Source organism: Heterodontus francisci, chromosome 30 (assembly GCF_036365525.1).
Source record: "Heterodontus francisci isolate sHetFra1 chromosome 30, sHetFra1.hap1, whole genome shotgun sequence".
Classification (NCBI taxonomy): domain Eukaryota; kingdom Metazoa; phylum Chordata; class Chondrichthyes; order Heterodontiformes; family Heterodontidae; genus Heterodontus; species Heterodontus francisci.
In genome coordinates, this window is record NC_090400.1 from 2,193,717 (window position 1) to 2,209,192 (window position 15,476).

The 15,476-nt window shown below is 47.2% G+C and overlaps 1 protein-coding gene and 1 non-coding gene across 4 annotated transcripts in view; one reads left to right on the forward strand and one right to left on the reverse strand.

Moving 5' to 3' along the window:
* The window catches only part of LOC137346457 (collagen alpha-1(XXVI) chain), a 564,356-nt gene that overhangs the window by 320,008 nt on the left and 228,872 nt on the right, over nucleotides 1-15,476 (forward strand). The gene's annotated exons all lie outside the window — the stretch shown is intronic.
* trnag-gcc (transfer RNA glycine (anticodon GCC)) lies at nucleotides 5,982-6,052 on the reverse strand. Its single transcript has one exon. It is a non-coding gene; the product is annotated as a tRNA-Gly (tRNA).

The window sequence follows — 15,476 nt, forward strand, 5'->3', positions numbered from 1 at the left end:
TCCCTGCTACTCTTCTTGAATGATGATACCACATTCACTGTCATCCAGTCCTCTGGCACCTCTCCTGTGGGCAGAGAGGATTTGAAAATTTGTGTCAGAACCCCTGTTATCTCCTCCCTTGCTTCCTCTCCTTGATCTCTACACCTCCATTGTCCTATATAGTGGACACAGATGAAAAGTAATCATTTAAAACCTCACCTATGTCCTCCAGCTCCACACACAGATTGCCACTTTGGTCCTACTGGGCCCTACTCTTTCCCTGGTTATCCTCTTGCCCTTAATATACTTATAAAACACCTTGGGATTTTCCTTTATCTTTCCCGCCAGTGTTTTTTCATGTAACCTCTTCGCCCGCCGAATTACTTTTTTAAGTACCCCTTTACACTTCCAATACTCCTCGAGTGCCTCCGCTGTTTTCAGCGCTCTGAATCTGACATAAGCCTCCTTTTTTTCCCTTATCCAATCCACTATATCCCTTGACATCCATGGTTCCCTGAACTTGTTGTACCTACCCTTCACCTTTACGGGAACATGTTGGCCCTGAACTCTCACTATTTCCTTGAATAACTCCTCCTGGTCTGATGTAGACTTTCCTACAAGTAGCTGCTCCCAGTCCACTTTGGCCAGATTCTGTTCTATCATATTGAAATTGGCCTTCCCCCACTTCAGTACCTTTATTTCCGGTCCATCTTTGTCCTTTTCCATAACTACCTTAAATCTTAGAGTTATGCTCACTATCCCCGAAATGCTCCCCCACTGCCCCTTCCTTGTAGGACTTTCTACGTGCTGGCTCAAAAAGCTCTCCTGTGTGCATTTTAAGAGTTCCGCCCCCTTTAAACCTTTTGCACTTAGACTATCCCAGTTGATATTGGGGAAGTTGAAATCCCCTATTATTTTTACACCTCTCTGAGATTTGCCGACATATCTGCTCCTCTATCTCTCCCTGGCTGTTTGGAGGACAATAGTACACTCCCAGCCAAGTGATTGCCCCATTTTTGTTTTTAAGTTCTACCCATATGGCCTCGTTTGAGGAATTTCTAAGTAAGCCACTCAGTTGTACCTAACCGCTACGAAGTCAGTAAAAACGAATGAAACCGGACGGACCACCCGGCATAGACCGAGGCACCGGAAACAGCAATGGCAAACCCAGCCCTGTCGACCCTGCAAAGTCCTCCTTACTAACATCTGGGGGCGTGTGCCAAAGTTGGGAGAGCTGTCCCACAGACTAGTCAAGCAACAGCCTGACATAGTCATACTCACGGAATCATACCTTACAGACAATGTCCCAGACACTGCCATCACCATCCCCGGGTATGTCCTGTCCCGCCAGCAGGACAGACCCAGCAGAGGTGGTGGCACAGTGGTATACAGTAGGGAGGGAGTTGCCCTGGGAGTCCTCAACATCGACTCCAGACCCCATGAAGTCTCATGGCATCAGGTCAAACATGGGCAAGGTAACCTCCTACTGATTACCACCTACCGCCCTCCCTCAGCTGATGACTCAGTACTCCTCCATGTTGAACAGCACTTGGAGAACGTACTGAGGGTGGCAAGGGCACAAAATGTACTCTGGGTGGGGGACATCAATCTTCATCACCAAGAGTGGCTCGGTAGCACCACTACTGACTGAGCTGGCCGAGTCCTAAAGGACATAGCTGCTAGACTGGGTCTGCGGCAGGTGGTGAGGGAACCAACAAGACAGAAAAGCATACTTGACCTCGTCCTCACCAATCTGCCTGCTGCAGATGCTTTTGTCCATGACTGTATTGGTAGGAGTGACCACTGCACAGTCCTTGTGGAGACGAAGTCCCGCCTTCACATTGAGGATACCGTCCATCATGTTGTGTGGCACTATCACCGTGCTAAATGGGAACAGATCTAGCAATGCAAAACTGGGCATCCATGAGGCGCTGTGGGCCATCAGCAGCAGCAGAATTGTACTCAACAACAATCTGTAACCTCATGGCCCGGCATATCCCCCACTCTACCATTACCATCAAGCCAGTAGACCAACCCTGGTTCAATGAAGAGTGCAGGAGGGCATGCCAGGAGCAGCACCAGGCATGCCTCAAAATGAGATGTCAACCTGGTGACGCTACAACCCAGGGCTACTTGCATGCCAAACTGCATAAGCAGCATGCAATAGACAGAGCTAAGCGATCCCATAACCAACGGATCAAATCGAAGCTCTGCAGTCCTGGCACATCACGCCGTGAATGGTGGTGGACAACTAAACAACTAACTGGAGGAGGTGGCTCCACAAATATCCCCATCCTCCATGATGGGGGAAGCCCAGCACATCAGTGCGAAAGATAAGGCTGAAGCACTTGCAACAATCTTCAGCCAGAAGTGCCAAGTTGATGATCCATCTCGGCCTCCTCCTGAAATCTCCAGCATTACAGATGCCAGACTTCAGCCAATTCGAGTCACTCCACGTGATGTCAAGAAACGACTGAAGGCACTGGATACTGCAAAAGCTATGGGTCCTGACAATATTCCGGCAATAGTACTGAAGACCTGTGCTCCAGAACTTGCCGCGCCCCTAACCGAGCTGTTCCAGTATAGCTACAACACTGGCATGTACCCTGCAATGTGGAAAATTGCCCAGGTATGTCCTGTACACAAAAAACAGGACAAGTCCAACCCGGCCAATTACTGCCCCATCAGCCTACTCGCATTCATCAGTAAAGTGATGGAAGGTGTCATCAACAGTGCCATCAAGCGGCACCTGCTTAGTAATAACCTGCTGAGTGATACCCAGTTTGGGTTCCGCTAGGGCCACTCAGCACCTGACCTCATTACAGCCTTGGTTCAAACATGGACAAAAGGGCTGAACTCAAGAGGTGAGGTGAGAGTGACTGCCCTTGACATCAAGGCAGCATTTGACAAGTATGGCATCAAGGAGCCCTGGCAAAACTGGAGTCAATGGGAATCAGGGGGAAAACCCTCCGCTGCTGGAATCATACCTAGCGCAAAGGAAGATGGTTGTGGTTGTTGGAAGTCAATCATCTGAGCTCCAGGACATCACTGCAGGAGTTCCTCAGGGTAGTGTCCTAGGCCCAACCATCTTCAGCTGCTTCATCAATTACCTTCCTTCAATCATAAGGTCAGTAGTGCGGATGTTCGCTGATGATTGCACAATGTTCAGCACCATTCGCGACTCCTCAAATACTGAAGCAGTCCATGTAGAAATGCAGCAAGACCTGGACAATATCCAGGCTTGGGCTGATAAGTGGCAAGTAACATTCGTGCCACACAAGTGCCAGGCAATGACCATCTCCAACAAGAGAGAATCTAGCCATCTCCCCTTGACATTCAATGGCATTACCATCGCTGAATCCCCCACTATCAACATCCTAGGGGCTACCATTGACCAGAAACTGAACTGGAGTAGCCATATAAATACCGTGGCTACAAGAGCAGGTCAGAGGCTAGGAATCCTGAGGTGAGTAACTCACCTCCTGACTCCCCAGAGTCTGTCCACCATCTACAAGGCACAAGTCAGGAGTGTGATGGAATACTCTCCACTTGCCTGGATGGGTGCAGCTCCAACAACACTCAAGAAGCTCGACACCATCCAGGACAAAGCAGCCCGCTTGATTGGCACCCCATCTACAAACATTCACTCCCTCCACCACCGATGCACAGTGGCAGCAGTGTGTACCATCTACAAGATGCACTGCGGCAACACACCAAGGCTCCTTAGACAGTACCTCCCAAACCCGCGACCTCTACCAACTAGAAGGACAAGAGCAGCAGATGCATGGAACACCACCAACTGCAAGTTCCTCTCGAAGTCACACACCATCCTGACTTGGAACTATATCGCCGTTCCTTCACTGTCGCTGGGTCAAAATCCTGGAACTCCCTTCCTAACAGCACTGTGGGTGTACCTACCCCAAATGGACTGCAGCGGTTCAAGAAGGCAGCTCACCACCACCTTCTCAAGGGCAATTAGGGATGGGCAATAAATGCTGGCCTGGCCAGCGACGCCCACATCCCATGAATGAATAAAAAAAAGATTTCATCCCTCCTTACTGCAGTAATTGATTCCTTGAACAACACTGCAACGGCACCTCCTCTTTTACAACCCCCACCCCACCCCAACCCCAGCTGTCATGCCTGAAGATTCCAAACCCTGGAATATTGAGCTGCCAGTCCTGCACTTCCCTCAACCATGTCTCTGTGATATCAATGATATCATATTCCCATGTGTAAATCAATGCCCTCAATTCCTCTGCTTTACTAGTAAGACTCCTTGCGTTGAGGCTTCATCACTGGTCCAGACCCCATGAAGTCTTATGACATCCAGTCCAGCGTGAGCAAGGAAACCTCTGGCTGGTTACCACCTATCTCCCTCCTTCAACTGATGAATCCACCATCTTGAATGGCACTTGGAAGAGGCACAGAATGTACTCTTGGTGGGGAACTTCAATGTCCATCACCAAGAGTGGCTCGGCAGCACCACTTCTGACTGAGCTGGTCTAGCCCTGAAAGACATATCTGCCAAACTGGGTCAGCAGGTGGCGAGGGAGCCAACAAGAGGGAAAAACCTACTTGACCTCGCCTATACCAATTTACAGATGCATCTGTGCATGTCAATATTGGTGGGATTGACCACCTCACAGTCAAAGAACAAAGAACAAAGAAAATTACAGCACAGGAACAGGCCCTTCGGCCCTCCAAGCCTGCGCCGATCCAGATCCTCTATCTAAACATGTCGCCTATTTTCTAAGGGTCTGTATCTCTTTGCTTCCTGCCCATTCATGTATCTGTCTAGATACATCTTAAAAGACGCTATCGTGTTCGCATCTACCACCTCCGCTGGCAACGCGTTCCAGGCACCCACCACCCTCTGCGTAAAGAACTTTCCACGCATATCCCCCCTAAACTTTTCCCCTCTCACTTTGAACTCGTGACCCCTAGTATTTGAATCCCCCACTCTGGGAAAAAGCTTCTTGCTATCCTCCTTGTGGAGATGAAGTCCTGTCTTCACACTGAGGACACCCTCCCTTGTCTGTGTGGTGCTATCACTGTGCTAATTGGGATAGACTCAAAACAGCACTAGCAGCTCAAAACTGGGCATCCATGAGGTGCTTTGGGCCATCAGTAGCTGCAGAATTGTACTTAGCCACAGAGTGTAATCTCATACCCAGAATATATATACCTGGAATGGACAGGTTGTCTTCTGAGGTAAGGTTGGACAGGCTAGGTTTGTTTCCGCTGGAGTTTCGAAGAGTAAGAGGCGACTTTATTGAAACATGTAAGATCCTGAGGGGTCTTGACAGGGTGGATGTGGAAAGGATATTTCCTCTTGTGATGGAATCTGGAACTAGGAGGTCATTGTTTAGAACGAGCAGGTCACTGTTTAAAAATAAGGGGTCACCCATTTAAGACAGAGATGAGGAGAAATCTTTTCTCTCAGAGGGTCATGACTCTTTGGAATTCTCTTCCTCAAAAGGCGGTGGAATCAGAGTCTTCGAATATTTTTAAGGCAGAGGTAGATAGATTCTTGATAAGCAAGGGGGTGAAAGGTTATCGGGGAGGCGGGAATGTTGACTTGAGGTTACAATCAGATCAGCTATGATCTTATTGAATGGTGGAGCAGGCTCGAGGGGCTGAGTGGCCTACTTTAGTTTAGAGATACAGCACTGAAACAGGCCCTTCGGCCCACCGAGTCTGTGCCGGCCATCAACCACCCATTTATACTAATCCCATATTTCTACCACATCCACACCTGTTCCTATATTTCCCTACCACTACCTATACTAGGGGCAATTTATAATGGCCAATTTACCTATCAACCTGCAAGTCCTTTGGCATATGGGAGGAAACCGGAGCACCCGGAGGAAACCCACACAGACACAGGGAGAACTTGCAAACTCCACACAGGCAGTACTCAGAATTGAACCCGGGTCGCTGGAGCTGTGAGGCTGCGGTGCTAACCACTGCGCCACTGTGCCGCCCAATAGGAGTATCACTGCATTGGCCGGGAATCGAACCCGGGCCTCCCGCGTGGCAGGCGAGAATTCTACCACTGAACCACCAATGCAATCATAATCACTTCTGCATCATAATTTGTATGTTCGTATATCCTTCACTCTACCATTGCCATGAAACCAGGGGATCAACCTGGTTCAATGAGGAGTGTAGGAGAGCATGTCTGGAGCAGCACCAGGCATACCTAAAAATGAGGTGTCAATCTGGTGAAGTTACAACAAAGGATAGACAGAATAAAGTGATCCCACAACCAACGGATCAGATCATATATATATATATGTATGTATGTATAGTCCCTTTTGCCTTTTGAATGTTGCTATTCAATTTATTTTTTTGTATTTGCTCATGGGATGTGGGCATCGCTGGCTAGACCAGCATTGATTGCCCATCTCTAATTGCCCTTGAGAAGGTGGTGGTGAGCTGCCTTCTTGAACCGCTGCAGTTCTTGGGGTGTAGGTACATCCACAGTGCTGTTGGGAAGGGAGTTCCAGGATGTTGATCCAGCAACAGTGAAGGAACGGCGATATAGTTCCAAGTCAGGATGGTGTGTGACTTGGAGGGGAACGTGCAGGTAATGGTGTTCCCATGTGTCTGGTGCCCTTGTCCTTTCAGGTGGTACAGGTCATGGGTTTGGAAGGTGCTGTCGAAGGAGCCTTGGTGCGTTGCTACAGTGCATCTTATTTGGTACACACTTCTGCAGTGTGTGCCGGTGATGGAAGGAGTGAATGTTTAAGGTGATGGATGGGGTGCCAAACAAGTGGGCTGCTTGGTCCTGGATGGTGTTGAGCTTCTTGTGTGTCTTTGGAACTGCATTCATCCAGGCAAGTGGAGAATATTCTATCACAGTCCTGACATGTGCCTTGTAGGCATTGGGGAATCAGGAGGTAGGTTACTTGCCACAGACTTCCCAACCCCTGACCTCCTCTTGGAGCCACAGTATTTATGTAGCTGGTCCAGTTATGTTTGTGGTCAATGGTAACCTCCCCAGGATGTGGATGTTGGGGGATTTGGCGATGGTAATGCCATTGAATATCAAGGAAAGGTGGCTAGGCTCTGTGTTGAAGATGGTCATTGCCTGGCATTTGTGTGGTGTGAATGTTATTTCCACTACCCTTACAGGCAGTGCATTCTGGATCATAAGAACTCTCTGTGTAACAAAAATTTCCTCATCTCCCCCTTGTTTCTCTTGCCAATTATCTTAAATCTGTCTCCTCTGGTTGTCAACCCTCCTTCCAGAGGAAACTGTTTCTCCTCATTTATTCTAATAAAACCCTTCCTAATTGTGAACACTTCTATTAAATCTCCTCTTCACCTTCTCTGATCTGAGGGGAACAACTCAGCTTCTTTAGTCTCTCCACATAACTGAAGTCCCTGATCCCTGCACCATTCTGCTGGCCCCTAATCCATTCCTTCCTCTTTATTCTCAAAACCCATTCATTTGCTGTGCCTGCTGCTAATTAATTGTAAAAACACTTAACTGGAGGAGGACTAACTTCCGTGAGTCGAAAATAGATCTGGCCCAGGTGGGTAGAATCAAAAATTGGTAGGAAAAACAGTAAATGAACAATGGTAGTCCTTTAAATAGGAGATGGTTCGGTTACAGAGTAGATACAGTTCCATAAGGAGAAAACAAAGCCATTCAAAGCTAGAACTCCCTGGAGGACAAAAGATACAGAGAATAAAATAAGGCAGAAAAAGGAGGCTTATGCAAATGTATGCAGAAGAGAACTAAGTTGATCATAGAAGGTTCTAGAGGAGATCTTAAAAAGGGAAAAAAGAGGGGTAAAGAGATAGTATGAGAATTACTTAGCAGTTAACAAAAAAGAGAACCCAAAAGTCTTTTCTCAACACATGAGTGAGGAATAAATGGGTCATTTTCGGGATGGAGGGTGTCTCTCGTGGAATACCACAAAGATCAGTGCATGGGTCTCAGCTATTTATAATCTGTATCAATGACTTAGATGAGGGGGCTGAGTGTAATATATCCAAGTTCGCTGATGATACAAAGCACGGTGGGAAAGTAAGCTGTGAGGAGGATGCAAAGAGACTTCACGGGATACAGATCAGTTACATGATTCGACAAGAAGATGGAAGATGGAGTATAATGTGGGGAAAAGTGAAATTATTCATATTAGTAGGAAGAATTGAAAAACAGAATATTTTTCGAAGGTGAGAGACTAGTAGATGTTGGTATGCAGAGGGATTTGGGGGTCCTTGTACACAAACGACACAAAGTTAATAAGCAGGTACAGCAAACAAATAGGAAAGCAAATGCTATGTTAACCTTTATTGCAAGGGGGAATGGAGTATAAGAGTAAGTAAGTCTTATTGCAGTTATATAAGGTTTTGGTGAGAGCACACTTGGAGTACTGGGCACAATTTTGGTCTCGGTACCTAAGGAAAGATATACGTGCCTTAGAGGGAGTGCAATGAAGGTTCTCTAGATTGGTTCCTGGAATGACAGGATTGTCCTATGAGGAGAGATTGGGTAGAATGGGCCTGTATTCTCTGGAGTTTAAAGGAATGAGATGTGATCTCATTGAAATGAATGTCAGTAGTGGAGAAACTTTAATGCGGGACAAAATTAATCGGCATTTAGAAAAGTATGGGCTAATAAATGAAAGTTAGCACAGATTTATTTCAAGGCAAATCATGTTTGACTAACTTGATGCTTGGCTTTATTCATCGAGGAATAGAGTACAAAGCAAGAAAGTATTGGTAAGCCTTTATAAATTGGTTAGGCCTCAGCTTGTGTTCAGTTCTGGGCACTAAACTTTAGATAGGATGTCAAGGCCTTAGAGAGGGTGAAGAGGAGATTTACAAGGGAGGCACCAGGGATGAGGAACTTCAGTCATATGGAGAGACTGGAGGAGCTGGGATTATTGTTCTTGGAACAGAGAGAGTTAACAGAAGATTTGATCGAGTCGTTCAAAATCATGACTGGTTTTGATGGAATAAAATAAGGAGAAACTGTTTCCAGTGTGTCATGCGATGATACAACCACCATGGACTAACTCTGAAGAGTTATGAAAAACGGACATTGCCTTTAAAAAAATGAACCTTTATTTTAAAAAGTCAGCAATGGGCCAAAATGGCCACCAAAGAAAAGGGGATTGGCCTTTTATGTTCTCAAGCTGTCTGACAAAAACAAAGGACAAATCTTCAAAGCTAAGAGGTGTCAATTGAACCCATTCCATACCTATCCTAAAACATTCCAGAATTGAATGTCTTCTTGTAAAACAAAGAAGGTGTGAAGTAGCTATGTCCTGGGCTATTGTGCAATCACCATAGAGAAGAGATCAGGGCATCTCCTAATGGGGAGTGAGAGATAACACTTTTACCTTATAAAAAAAAGAAAGCCAGATAGAGGAAGAATGGAAGAAGTAACATCCTAACAGCTTGTTTTCCAGCCAAGCCATAAAGCACATGTTCCTGCTGCAGAATCCAACATCTATATTATCTAGCAGTGAGAGCTAGAGGTAACCCACCATCTTCAACTGAACCTTCAATCAAGAGAGAAATCTACAACCATCTCAGGCCTGCATCCATCGAGAACTTGATTTCCAAGAGAGTTCAACTGGCTATTGTAACATTCCCCCCACCCCCCAAACTAAAAGTCACCTTCATTTTTCCTTTCTCTATCTGTCTCGTGTGTGTGTGTGTGTGTGTGTGTGTGTGTGTATACATGTGAACGTGTGAGTGGGTGTGGTTGCGATAATTTCAGGATAAGGTGTAGTGATCAATAAACAATTGATTTTCTATCTTTTTTAAATCTCCAAGGAAACTTGTTGCTTGTTTGAAAAATAAAACACCGAGGGGCTAAGTTCTACCACTTGCTGTTGTCTGTTGGGGAGTTGAACAGTGGGAATCTCCCATGTTGCACCACATGGTTGTAACAAGTGGCAGAAAGGTCAGAAACCAGGGAACAGAGATTAAAAGTGATTAGCAAAAGAACCAGAAGTGACATGAGGAAACTGTTTTTACACAGCAAGTAATTGTGATGTAGAATGCATGGCCTGAAAGTGTAGTGGAAAGAGAGTCAATCAGAACATTCAAGAGGAAATTGGACAAAAACTTGAAGGGAAAACATTTACAGTGTTTTGGGGAAAGAGCAGGGGACTGGGACTATTTGGTTAGCTCTGTCAAAGAGCCAGCACTGACACGATGGGCTGAATCCAGAACTCCTGCAATCTGTCTGACTTATTAAATCGATTTAGGATGCACCTGTGATTTTTCCTCCCTTGTTTTTCAGTTTTTCTGAGGAGTGAACAAAAACTTGCTTTTTGGTGTTAGATAGGATATAAAGCACAGAAACAGGCCATTCGGCCCAACCAGTCCATGCTGGCATTTATGCTCCACTCGAGGCTTTGCTCATCTAAATCTATCATTGTATCCCTCTATTCCATTCTCCCTCAAATGCTATCTAGCCTGCCCTTAAATGCATCTATAGTATTCGCCTCAACCACTCCCTGTGGTAGCGAGTTCCACATTCTCACCACTCTGAGTAAAAAAGTTTCTTCTGAATTTCCTATTGGATTTCTTGGTGACTATCTGATATTGATGGCCTCTAGTTAGAAACAGATTCATGGTTCAGTCAGCTCCTCTCCTGTTGCTCGTGTTTTATTTTTCCACTCTTGCCCCACCACTCCTCAAGGTGCAGTTTAAAGTTGGGTTTGGTTTCCCTCCTGGACCCACTTAGAGGGGAGATTCCCCACCTGGTTTTGTTTTAACAACATTTGGTGACAGGCTGTCGCCAGGTAGATTTCCTAGATCAAAAGATCATTTTAAAAACTGACCATTTTTAAAATTGGTTGTCAGAATGTTGGTGCCGGTGGTAAGGGCACCGTTACTGCCCATCCCTACCGCAGGTTGCCCTGAGAAGGTGCTGGGAGTAGGGATTAGGAGTGGTCAGTTCTGGGAGGGTGTTGAATGAATTCTGTGGCAGGGGTGGAAGTGGCAGAGTGGGTTCTGGTGATAGACAGATCCCCGGGGAGGGTGATGGGTGTGTTCCCAGGGTGGATGATGGGTAGGTTACCGGGGAGGGTGATGGGTGGGTTCTGGGGGAGGGTGATAGACAGGTCCCCGGGGAGGTTGATGGATGGGTTCCAAGGGAGGGTGTTGGGTGTGTTCCCAGTGAGGATGATGGGCGGGTTCCCGGGGAGGGTGTTGGGAAGGTCTCCGGGGAGGGTGATGGGAGGGTTCTTGGGGAGGGTGATGGGAGGGTTCCCGGGGAGTGTGATGGGTGGGTTCTGGGGGAGGGTGATGGGAGGGTTCCCGGGGAGTGTGATGGGTGGGTTCTGGGGGAGGGTGATGGGTGAGTTCCCGGGATGTATGATGGGTGGATGGGTAGGTCCCTATGGGAGGGTGATGGGTGGGTTCTGGGGGAGGGTGATGGGAGGGTTCCCGGGGAGGGTGATGGGTGGGTCCCTGGGGCGAGTGATGGGTGTGTCCCTGGGGAGGGTGATGGGTGTGTCCCTCGGGAGGGTGATGGGTGGGTCCCTGGGGAAGGTGATGGGTGGGTCCCTGGGGAGGGTGATGGGTGGGTTCCCGGGGAGGGTGATGGGTGTGTTCTGGGGGAGGGTGATGGGAGGGTTCCCGGGGAGGGTGATGGGTGGGTTCCCGGGGAGGGTGATGGGAGGGTTCCCGGGGAGGGTAATGGGTGGGTCGGTGGGGAGAGTGATGGGTGGGTCCCTGGGGAGGGTGATGGGTGGGTCCCTGGGGAGAGTGATGGGTGAGTTCCTGGGATGTATGATGGGTGGGTTCCGGGAAGGGTGATGGGTGGGTCCCCGGGGACGTTAACAATGTTTCTTTCCCCAGGAACTTCAGTTGTGAAGATAGATTGGAGAAATTAGGACTGTTTTCCTTGGAGAAGAGAAAGCTGAGAGGTGATTTGATAGGGGTATTCAAAATCATGAGGGGTCTGGACAGAGTAGATAGAGAGAAACTGTTCCCACTCGTGAAAGAATCAAGAACGAGAGGGCACAGATTTAAAATGATTGGCAAAAGAAGCAGAAGTGACATGAGGAAAAATCTTTTTCACACAGAGAGTGGTTAAGGTCTGGAATGCACTGCCTGAGGATGTGGTGGAGGCAGGTTCAACTGAAGCATTCAAAAGGGAATTAGTTATATGAAAAGGAAGAATGTGCAGGGTTATGGGGAGAAGGAAGGAAATTGGCACGAGGCGAATTGCTCATTCGGCGAGCTGGTGCAGACACAATGGGCCGAATGGCCTCCTTCTGCGCTTTAGCAATTCTGTGATTCTGTGGGTTGGGGTTTGTCCTGATTCCCTTCCCTGTTTGCTATAATTGGCCCTGGGCTGGGCTGGAGGAATAAATGGACCAAGTTCCCATTCCTGATTGATATCCCATGCCTCCTGCTGGAAAAGGTGGGATACTGAGCACAGTGTGAGGACAGGTGTAAGCTCCAGAGTTGCAGAGCTCATCAAGGCTCAAATCAGATCCCAGGAACAAAGGGATAAAGGTGGGGAAAGGGAATTAGAGATTTAGAAAAGAATTAGAATTAGAATTAGAACATTACAGCGCAGTACAGGCCCTTCGGCCCTCGATGTTGCGCCGACCTGTGAAACCATCTGACCTACACTATTCCATTTTCATCCATATGTCTATCCAATGACCACTTAAATGCCCTTAAAGTTGGCGAGTCTACCACTGTTGCAGGCAGTGCGTTCCACGCCCCTACTACTCTCTGAGTAAAGAAACTACCTCTGACATCTGTCCTATATCTATCACCCCTCAACTTAAAGCTATGTCCCCTCGTGTTTGACATCACCATCCGAGGAAAAAGACTCTCACTATCCACCCTATCTAACCCTCTGATTATCTTATATGTCTCGATTAAGTCACCTCTCCTCCTCCTTCTCTCCAACGAAAACAACCTCAAGTCCCTCAGCCTTTCCTCGTAAGACCTTCCCTCCATACCAGGCAACATCCTAGTAAATCTCCTCTGCACCCTTTCCAAAGCTTCCACATCCTTCCTATAATGCGGTGACCAGAACTGCACGCAATACTCCAGGTGCGGCCGCACCAGAGTTTTGTACAGCTGCAGCATGTCCTCGTGGCTCCGAAACTCGATCCCCCTACTAATAAAAGCTAACACACCATATTTGCCTTCTTAACAGCCCTATTAACCTGGGTAGCAACTTTCAGGGATTTATGTACCTGGACACCAAGATCTCTCTGCTCATCTACACTACCAAGAATCTTCCCATTAGCCCAGTACTCTGCATTCCTGTTACTCCTTCCAAAGTGAATCACCTCACACTTTTCCGCATTAAACTCCATTTGCCATCTCTCAGCCCAGCTCTGCAGCCTATCTATGTCCCTCTGTACCCTACAACATCCTTCGGCACTATCCACAACTCCACCGACCTTAGTGTCATCCACAAATTTACTAACCCACCCTTCTACACCCTCTTCCAGGTCATTTATAAAAATGACAAACAGCAGTGGCCCCAAAACAGATCCTTGCGGTACACCACTAGTAACTAAACTCCAGGATGAACATTTGCCATCAACCACCACCCTCTGTCTTCTTTCAGCTAGCCAATTTCTGATCCAAAGCTCTAAATCACCTTCAACCCCATATTTCCATATTTTCTGCAATAGCCTACCGTGGGGAACCTTATCAAACGCCTTACTGAAATCCATATACACCACATCCACTGCTTTACCCTCATCCACCTGTTTGGTCACCTTCTCGAAAAACTCAATAAGGTTTGTGAGGCACGACCTACCCTTCACAAAACCGTGCTGACTATCGCTAATGAACTTATTCTTTTCAAGATGATTATAAATCCTGTCTCTTATAACCTTTTCCAACATTTTACCCACAACCGAAGTAAGGCTCACAGGTCTATAATTACCAGGGCTGTCTCTACTCCCCTTCTTGAACAAGGGGACAACATTTGCTATCCTCCAGTCTTCCGGCACTATTCCTGTCGACAATGACGACATAAAGATCAAGGACAAAGGCTCTGCAATCTCCTCCCTGGCTTCCCAGAGAATCCTAGGATAAATCCCATCTGGCCCAGGGGACATCTCTGGAACTATTCGGAGGTCTCTAGAAGACTCCCAACAGGGTGACCTCTCCTCTCCTGTTTCTACCCTCGGCCCATACTACCTCAGTAGACGAGTCCTCAAACGTCCTTTCTGCCGCTGTAATACTCTCCTTGATTAACAATGCCACACCCCCTCCTCTTTTACCATTTTCACACTTTCCAAAATTGCTAACACCTCCTCCTTGTGAACCTCAATCCCATCTAGCCTAGTAGTCTGAATCTCAGTATTCTCCTCGACAACATTTTCTTTCTCTACTGTAAACACTGACGAAAAATATTCATTTAACGCTTCCCCTATCTCCTCTGATTCCACACACAACTTCCCACTACTATCCTTGATTGGCCCTAATCTAACTCTAGTCATTCTTTTATTCCTGATATACCTATAGAAAGCCTTAGGGTTTTCCTTGATCCTATCCGCCAATGACTTCTCGTGTCCTCTCCTTGCTCTTCTTAGCTCTCTCTTTAGATCCTTCCTGGCTAGCTTGTAACTCTCAAGCGCCCTAACTGAGCCTTCACGTCTCATCCTAACATAAGCCTTCTTCTTCCTTTTGACAAGCGCTTCAACTTCTTTAGTAAACCACGGCTCCCTCGCTCGACAACTTCCTCCCTGCCTGACAGGTACATACTTATCAAGGACACGCAGTAGCTGCTCCTTGAATAAGCTCCACATTTCGATTGTTCCCATCCCCTGCAGTTTCCTTCCCCATCCTACGCATCCTAAATCTTGCCTAATCGCATCATAATTTCCTTTCCCCCAGCTATAATTCTTGCCCTGCGGTATATACCTGTCCCTGCCCATCGCTAAGGTAAACCTAACCGAATTGTGATCACTATCACCAAAGTGCTCACCTACATCTAAATCTAACACCTGGCCAGGTTCATTACCCAGTACCAAATCCAATGTGGCATCGCCCCTGGTTGGCCTGTCTACTTACTGTGTCAGAAAACCCTCCTGCACACACTGGACAAAAACTGACCCATCTAAAGTACTTGAACTATAGTATTTCCAGTCAATATTTGGAAAGTTAAAGTCCCCCATAACAACTACCCTGTTACTCTCGCCCCTGTCGAGAATCATCTTCGCTATCCTTTCCTCTACATCTCTGGAACTATTCGGAGGTCTATAGAAGACTCCCAACAGGGTGACCTCTCCTCTCCTGTTTCTAACCTCGGCCCATACTACCTCAGTAGACGAGTCCTCAAACATCCTTTCTGCCGCTGTAATACTCTCCTTGATTAACAATGCCACACCCCCTCCTCTTTTACCATCTTCTCTGTTCTTACTGAAACATCTAAATCCCGGAACCTGCAACATCCATTCCTGCCCCTGCTCTACCCATGTCTCCGAAATGGCCACTACATCGAGATCCCAGGTACCAACCCATGCTGCAAGCTC